At 50.2% G+C, this 7,162-nt stretch overlaps 1 long non-coding RNA gene across 2 annotated transcripts; it reads right to left on the minus strand.

Moving 5' to 3' along the window:
- Nucleotides 1-2,091: 2,091 nt before the first annotated feature.
- Nucleotides 2,092-6,989, minus strand: LOC106886413. 2 transcript variants are annotated; one of them, XR_001411653.1, is made up of 4 exons: nt 6,788-6,989; nt 4,764-4,898; nt 4,489-4,651; nt 2,092-2,260 (listed from the first exon to the last, which is right to left on the minus strand). It is a non-coding gene; the product is annotated as an uncharacterized LOC106886413 (long non-coding RNA). The 2 variants fall into 2 exon arrangements; XR_001411652.1 differs by lacking the exon at nt 2,092-2,260 and having other exon boundaries at nt 3,896-4,651.
- Between the last annotated feature and the right edge of the window lie 173 nt (nt 6,990-7,162).

Here is a 7,162-nt window from a genome sequence, read left to right on the forward strand (position 1 = left end):
AGCGTCCTGCAGGTGTGTGGGGGGTGTACACCCCAGGTGTGGGGCAGGCTCTGCACATTTTGTTTTCCCCATAGCATCTGGTCTTTCTCACCTTACAGGAACAAGCCCAGGCTCTGGACAAGTGTCCAGGCTCTCGGCTGTGGTCCTGAGCCCCAGCTCCTAGTCCACAGAAATTCACAGGCACCACACACTGCTCTGTGCCCCCACGCACCCACCCATGCTTTCCCCTGCAAAGGGTCTGCTTGCTCCTCACATCACACCCGACCTTCATTGGGGGCATTTCAGCAACAACCCTCTTCTCCTGCAAGAAGAGCTGCCACCTCGACCATCCCTTTCACTGGCTATGTAAGGGAGGAAACGTTTCTTACCCCACATCCTCACCAACCACCATCTCGTCCTCTATTTTTGAAATATGCAAGGCCTGAAATGTAGAATTTGGGGTTTTACACCAACTAGTATTAATAGAAACATTCTCAGGATTTTTTTCCCCCAATGTAAATGGAACACTCTTATTTTTTCAAGCATGCCCCTGCGGTGCTCGCAGGTCAAACACTGCAGCATTGTACCCACCCGGGGAGCTCGCTATAAACACATCTGTCTAGCTGCTCTGTCAGGCCCACGGAGCTCTCTATAAACCAGGAAAAGTAAACCTGTACATTAAATATTTACTGTTTTCAGCGGCATATAATCTAGAAGTGTTTTTAGCAGCACAAGTAAGGCGCACTTTTAATCAATGATTTTTATTTTGACATGACACTGTTAAACACCGTATGGGTTCCTCCTGAAAAAGCTCATCCCTCGAAACCAGAGGCTCTCCCGTCACAACCAGTTACAAACATTATCTTATTATCACACACTGCATACCTGAAAGACTCATCCTATCTCCTATTTTTCTGCTCTGATGCCAAATTATCCCGCAAGTCTAAAAGTTGAGCTCCTGAGGAGCTTCAGAAGCAGACCCCAGGTTGGGCAGTAAGAGAGGACAGTGACAGGCACGTAGCTGGCTCTGTACAAAAGGATACAGATGAGTGGAAAGAGTTTAAAGAACAACAACACAAAAGCAAACTTCTCTGAAAGTAGAGAGCTGCCGGCCAGCACTAATTTTCTTTTATGATTAACGTAATAACTAGCTTTTAATGCTTGCTCCATGCAAAAGAGCTTCTACTTTCATCTCAACACTGACATAGCAGTCATAATTTCTGTACAACAACAGGAAAAGAGACGTTAATGCCATCGTAAAAAAGTCTCCGCACAACAGTAGTCTGCTGATAGCCCCTGCTAACCTTTTACTTCCTGAGGACATCGGTCCCTGGGAAAACAGCGGCCAGCAGACAGGCTTCCTGGCTGACTCAGAGAGATGTCCTTCTCCCCAAGGGGCTGTGAGAAGCCACCGAGCTCCTCGCTGCTGGATGGAGTCCACACGGGGAAACTCTTGCAGAGCAGCCCCCCAGCTCTTGCCAGCCTGCTCCCTCCAGCTTTATCTCAACCCTCAGCAGAGATCAGGTGAGAGAGAGACTCCACTCATCCAGTTTCATCTTCACTGCCCTAGAAAGATGACTCCAACCAGCTCCTCGGTGCAAGACACATCTTTCAGATTTGGATGCTAATCAAGCCTAGAGATGGTTTAGCACTTCTGCCTAATCGCAGGCACGTAAGACTGGGATGGGCAGCTATTTGCACATTCTTGGATCCTAACTCCGTCTCCACAAACATTCTTAAAGCACATACACGATCTGTTGGCTGCCTGCAAGTCCTCCCTATCTGCAAGGATGACATCGTGTCTACTTATTTGTCTGCTATTGATTTTTTCACCACGCTATCACAGACTAGCAGCGAGGGGCACGAGCCAGAGAAGCGATCTCCAGCAGCAGAGTAGCCCTGGAGGAGGTTGTGGCTGGCTGCCCTGCGTCAGTTAGCTCATGTGTGCCCCAAAATAAGCACACACAATGGAAGAACCCAGCTAGCTGCCACCGCAAGGTGCTCACGTAACACACTGGTAGGCAAAGGGCAAGAGCCCAGCTGGAGCAGAATGGAAATAAACAGTAACGCAGCGAACACAACTGAGGTCTTACCGTGTTTTAATAAGCTTGTGTATGTAGCAGAGAATGAGTAATGATTCTAGACAAAGCCAACAGGCACCTCAGGGGATTCTGAAATTAATCCTGTGACATTTCCAGCAGCTAGCCTGGAAAGTGCAGTAAGTGACAGAACTCACTGCCACAGAGCACGTTCAGCATCCTGCCAGATCAGGCCTCCTCTTCTATGTGCATAAAAAAAAAAAACCAAAACAAAAAAATTAATCAATACTCACTTTTTCTCAAGAAAATAGCTTCAAAAATGTGTTCTTAAAACCCAAGGCTGGGCAAGTCCTTTGAATGTCCAATTATTAGCAACAAGAAACAGCTCCAGCAGGTCACGAACAGCAGGGAGGGAGGGCAAGCACCAGAAGGAAGGCAGAGGGTTCCCCTAGCTTTGACACAACCTAACCTTAAGGAAAGATAGCTGCAATTATTAACTATAATGAAATAAAACACCTTTGGGGGAAGAAGAGTTACCATATATTTAAAATGTAGAAAAAGAAAACAAACAAGCAAACCTGAACACACCGAAGAGAGCATATTCTGGAACACAGTCCCGCAACACCGATAAAAGCAGGAGGTGATTGTCTCCGAGGTGCCATTAAGCTGTAGACTGAGGCAGACAGCAGCTGACAACCATTACGGACCACAGCTTGGAAGTAAGCTTTGATCAAGGATTTCTCGGGCACAAGCCAGCTGATTGCAATCAGGTTCAGCTAGCTCCAGTAACTCCTTGCCATCATGAGCAATTTTCTTTTGAGGCTGCTCATTTCATCTCAACAGATGTCAGTTTGCTTGCATTGCTCCACTGGGAAATGCTCTACTCTGAAGACCAAAGTTTAGAGTTAAGAAGTTTCTACTGAGGTCATTTGGGATGACTAACTCTCTGGAGTGGGATCTCTGACCAGGACCTTCATCTCAGCTGACTCTGGGAAAGAACTTGTGTATGGCTCTGGGTGCCTCAGACCCCTTCATGAAACTCACAAGACACAGCTGTGACAATTTTTTTTTTCTAGATTATACAAAGAGATTTCAGGCTCTATTGCTATAATTTCCAACATGTATCACTGCCTGGGATGAAAACAATAGACATGGCTAAGAAATCCACGTGCAGCAAGGTGTTAGCTAGGACCACCTGATTTTTTTTAATTTTATTTTTTGTGTGGTATGGAGAGCTAAAGCCTGTAACAGTCTTTTCATTGCAAACTGCAGCGACAGGGATGTGCCTGATGCAAATTGCATCTTCCCAATGTAGTCTAGTGTTGAGGTACACACATGTGAGAGCAGGTGAATATGTATTAAGTAATCCAGCTGTCTCACTGAGGAAATGGTAGTGGCTGGTACTAAAATAAAGTTAATACCAGATCACCGAATGACAGTGACAAAGGTATTTTGAGGCAGGAGGAGCTGAGCAGGAGCTGGCTGTAGCTGCTTTGCATTTCTGTGTCCAGCTTGGGGTGAGCAAGCCGTGCAGTACGTCCTGCCGGTCAGCGGTTCAGCAGGAGCACACTGACTGTCAGCTTCCTCCCTCGGTTTGGCTGCTACGTCCCCTCTATCTGTGTGAGGTATATCTGTATAGCAGCACAGTTCACACACTGAAGCAGCAACGAGCACAACTGCATGCTACAGCAAATTTCCCATCTGTGTTTCCCCCCGGAGTTAGGAGGCTTGCAAGTCCCCCTTCCACGGTCACAGAACAGGAACCTCTGCAACACCTTGACAGCAGCCCCAGGAAAACACAGCGCACCCACATAGCAAAGTGTCTCTCAGGGCACAAACACTGCAAAGCAAAAACCCCCCAAATATTAGAAACCACAGGCAAGGTACAGAGTATATAAAAACTGACAGGCAGGAGCAGAGCTGAAGGGAGGGCAGCAGGGAAGGGGAAGAAAACAAATAGGAAATGCCATACTCAAAGAATTCAGCATAAACTCTGAGCAAATCAAAGCAAGAAAAAAACAAACCTGAACCCACTTGGATTTTAGCTGCTGAAGCCTTCTGGCTACTCGGCCGCTCCGCCTGCGCGTCGCTATGCTTAATTTGCCCCCCTGGATTTGCACCTCCTGTGAGTGCCTGAGAGGAGCCATTGACTCCGGGAGCACTGATTTAGTGCGGCAGGAACCGGCGGCCTGGCAGGGGCTGCGGGAGAGGCCCAGCCCGAGGTAGGCAAACATTAGAAGAGGAAAGACCACAGGGAAAAAGACTGGGACAGGGAAAAGGAGAAGAGAGAGGAGGAAAGAGATGGAAGAAATGTGCGGGCAAAGGATGGGCAGAGGAAAAAGAGAATGAGAAAGAGGAAATTAAACACAGTACAAAAAAAAGGCTGGACGCTGGGTTTAATAAGATCTTTCCCCAGAATTCACATGGCTGTAAACCTCTGGTGTGCTCTGGTTCGGTGCTGGATACTTACTGTCAGTGGGAGCACCAGCACCCGGAGGAGCCTCTGTCCTACACTGTGCTTCACGCTGCTTGGCGGTCCCTACACACAGCCACGAAACACTGATGCTGGGTGGAGGGAAGATCAACCACTCAGTCATTTTTTTCTCAGTTTGTTTCACTGGAAAGTCCTTTCCCTGGAGAGAGTGAAAATGACAGGATACACTCAGTAAATCTGTGATACCCGCTGCATAAGCCAAGCATTTCAAATCCCTGCTTTGCAATAGCCAAGCTCCCAGCAGACCTCACCTGAAAAACAGCAATTGCCTTTGGCACCAAAAGTGAGGAGCCAGTAAAATACTCTTCATGACATGAAGCAGGGAGTATTTCCCAGGTCACTTGGGACAACAAAGGTCTGGAACAGTACGTCACGCTGAACAAAACCTAAAAAAAGAAGATATTCCAAACGTTTTCCTGTTTCCTGACGTACATCCAGGAGATGTAGGCAGAGCCTGGAAGGTAAACGCCGGGTCACGGTTTGTGACAGGGAGATGTGCGCAGGGAAAGCCTATCAAAGGGCCACAGTCTGACCTGAACTCCAAAGAAACTCAACCCATCTCAAGTGTTGTCAACTACTTGAAATTCAGGACAGGTTTGTTAAAAGGTGCTTCAAAGCTTTCAGAGTGACCTTTTTTTGAGCAAAGGTAGGTTCAGTTACAGTTTCCCATCAAAGTTGTGTGAATGTGCGGTAAGACATGAAACCAAGTGAGAAAAGGTGCTATTCATTGACTTTTCCTGTGGCATTTGCTGAATGTTGTGAAAGTCATAGATCAAAGCAAAACGTTCGGTGCGTGTCCTTAAATTAGATGTAATTAAATAAACAAGTGTTTGCATAAATCCCTGGAAAGCAAAACTGGCCAATTTAACCATGCACTGGTGTGCCAGCTCCTTCTGCTTTTTCAAAATTTTTGAAAAATTTTCAAAATTTTCATTAATCAAGGTGTGTTGAATCACAAACTCGCTTCTCCTGATCACAGCGCTGCTGCGTAAAGAATCATCCTGGGAAAAAAGCACCAGTCAGATTATCCGTCTACAAACCACTGTGAAGTGTTTTATAACTGAAGTATCGCAGAAAAAACCCCAAACCCCATACACCTACAAAAGCAAGGGGAGCCCTGCCTACTGGGTAGCTCGGAGTCTGAAAATGGGACTGAGCCTGGCTCCTCCTTGTCACCAGCTGGGGCTCGGCCAAATCAGTAGGGATGGAAAGTCGTTACTGCCGTTACTGGCAACCAGCTGAGCTCGCCGGTGGTCTCTGTCCAATTCTTAACGGACACATAAAATACCTCCTGTCATCAGAAATGGCACTAAATGGTATATATTGGCAGTCTCAGGAGATAGCTGCATGTAACCAAAGACTGGATTTCCCTTTCAGCTATTGTCCTTTCCAGTCCAATTTTGAGGCACTCGGGTGATGAAGAAAACCACCGCTGCCTTCTGTAGAGCAACTTCTGGGCAAAGAGGGCCTGGAGCTTTCATCCCATCACCTTTCCCGAACCACAAAACCACCACGAAGTAAAACATCAATATCAAGAGAATAAATTGGGGGAGGGGGGTGGAAAAACCAAACCACAATGAGAACCCTCCATCAGGCCTGGCCTGTGCCTGGGCCTGGCCACTGCCAGGAGGAGGGGTGGCAGTGCTGGGGACACGAACCCTTCTGCCTGGCACGGCCACCACCACGGGGACATCCCTGGAGGAGGAGGAGGAGGGGGCCGGGCTCTGCAGCCCGGGCTGGGAGCGGCGCTGGTGTCTCCTCGGACAGTGACACCCATCGCGCTCTGTCCCCGGGGGGATGGCATCCCCCTGAGGGGAAAGTCCGCACCGTCCCGTCCAACCCCACCGCATCCCATCCCACCGCATCCCATCCCATTCCATCCCGTCCCACCGCATCCCGTCCCGTCCCGTCCCGGCGGTGGTGCGTCTCCCGGGGGGTGTACCCCGCTGGGCTGTCTCCATGCCCTGGGCACGCTGCAGAAGGCAAACAGCCCCGGTGTACGTGTTTTTGGAGAGCCCGCCGTGAGGCTCCAGGCCGAGGACAGGGGCCCCTTTGTGCGCGCCCCTTCTGCTGTCGCCCCCCGCGTCCCCCCGCCGGCCGGAGCCACCCCCGGCAGCAAAAGGGCTCCCAAGACAACAACAAACCCCCTTTTTCCGCGGCTGCGGCAGGGTCCGACAAGGCCGCCTTATTATTCCTGCCGGCATTAAAACCCCGCACAAGCCGAGCGGGGCGCGGAGAGGGGCGCGGGGGGAGCGGTGCCGGCAGCGGCACTTACCGGCGGCCATCCGTGCGCTCGGTTCCGGCGGCGCGGTCCCGGCTGTCACCCCCGCCTTCGGCCGTGGGCACCGGGAGGGCGACGAGACGTTCCGGGCTTGTCTCCTCCGGGCAGCGGAGGGGCTCCCTGCCGCCTCCCCCGTCCCGAAACGCCGGTCCCGGCGGAGCTGGCTGCACGGACAGGCGGCGCGGGCAGGTGAATGGCAGCCCCCTCCTCTTCGCATCCCCTCCCTCTCCACTGTCTCCCTCGCCCCCTTCGCCCCCCCACCCCCTCCCTCCGCTTTCCGTGGGCTTTGGAGAGGTTGGGGTTGGTTTGGGGGTTTTTGGGTTTTTTTTTTTTTTTTTAAAAATTTTCCTTTTCTTCTGGTCTTCTTCC

This window comes from Calidris pugnax, unplaced genomic scaffold (genome assembly GCF_001431845.1).
Source record: "Calidris pugnax isolate Ruff unplaced genomic scaffold, ASM143184v1 scaffold18, whole genome shotgun sequence".
NCBI lineage: Eukaryota > Metazoa > Chordata > Aves > Charadriiformes > Scolopacidae > Calidris > Calidris pugnax.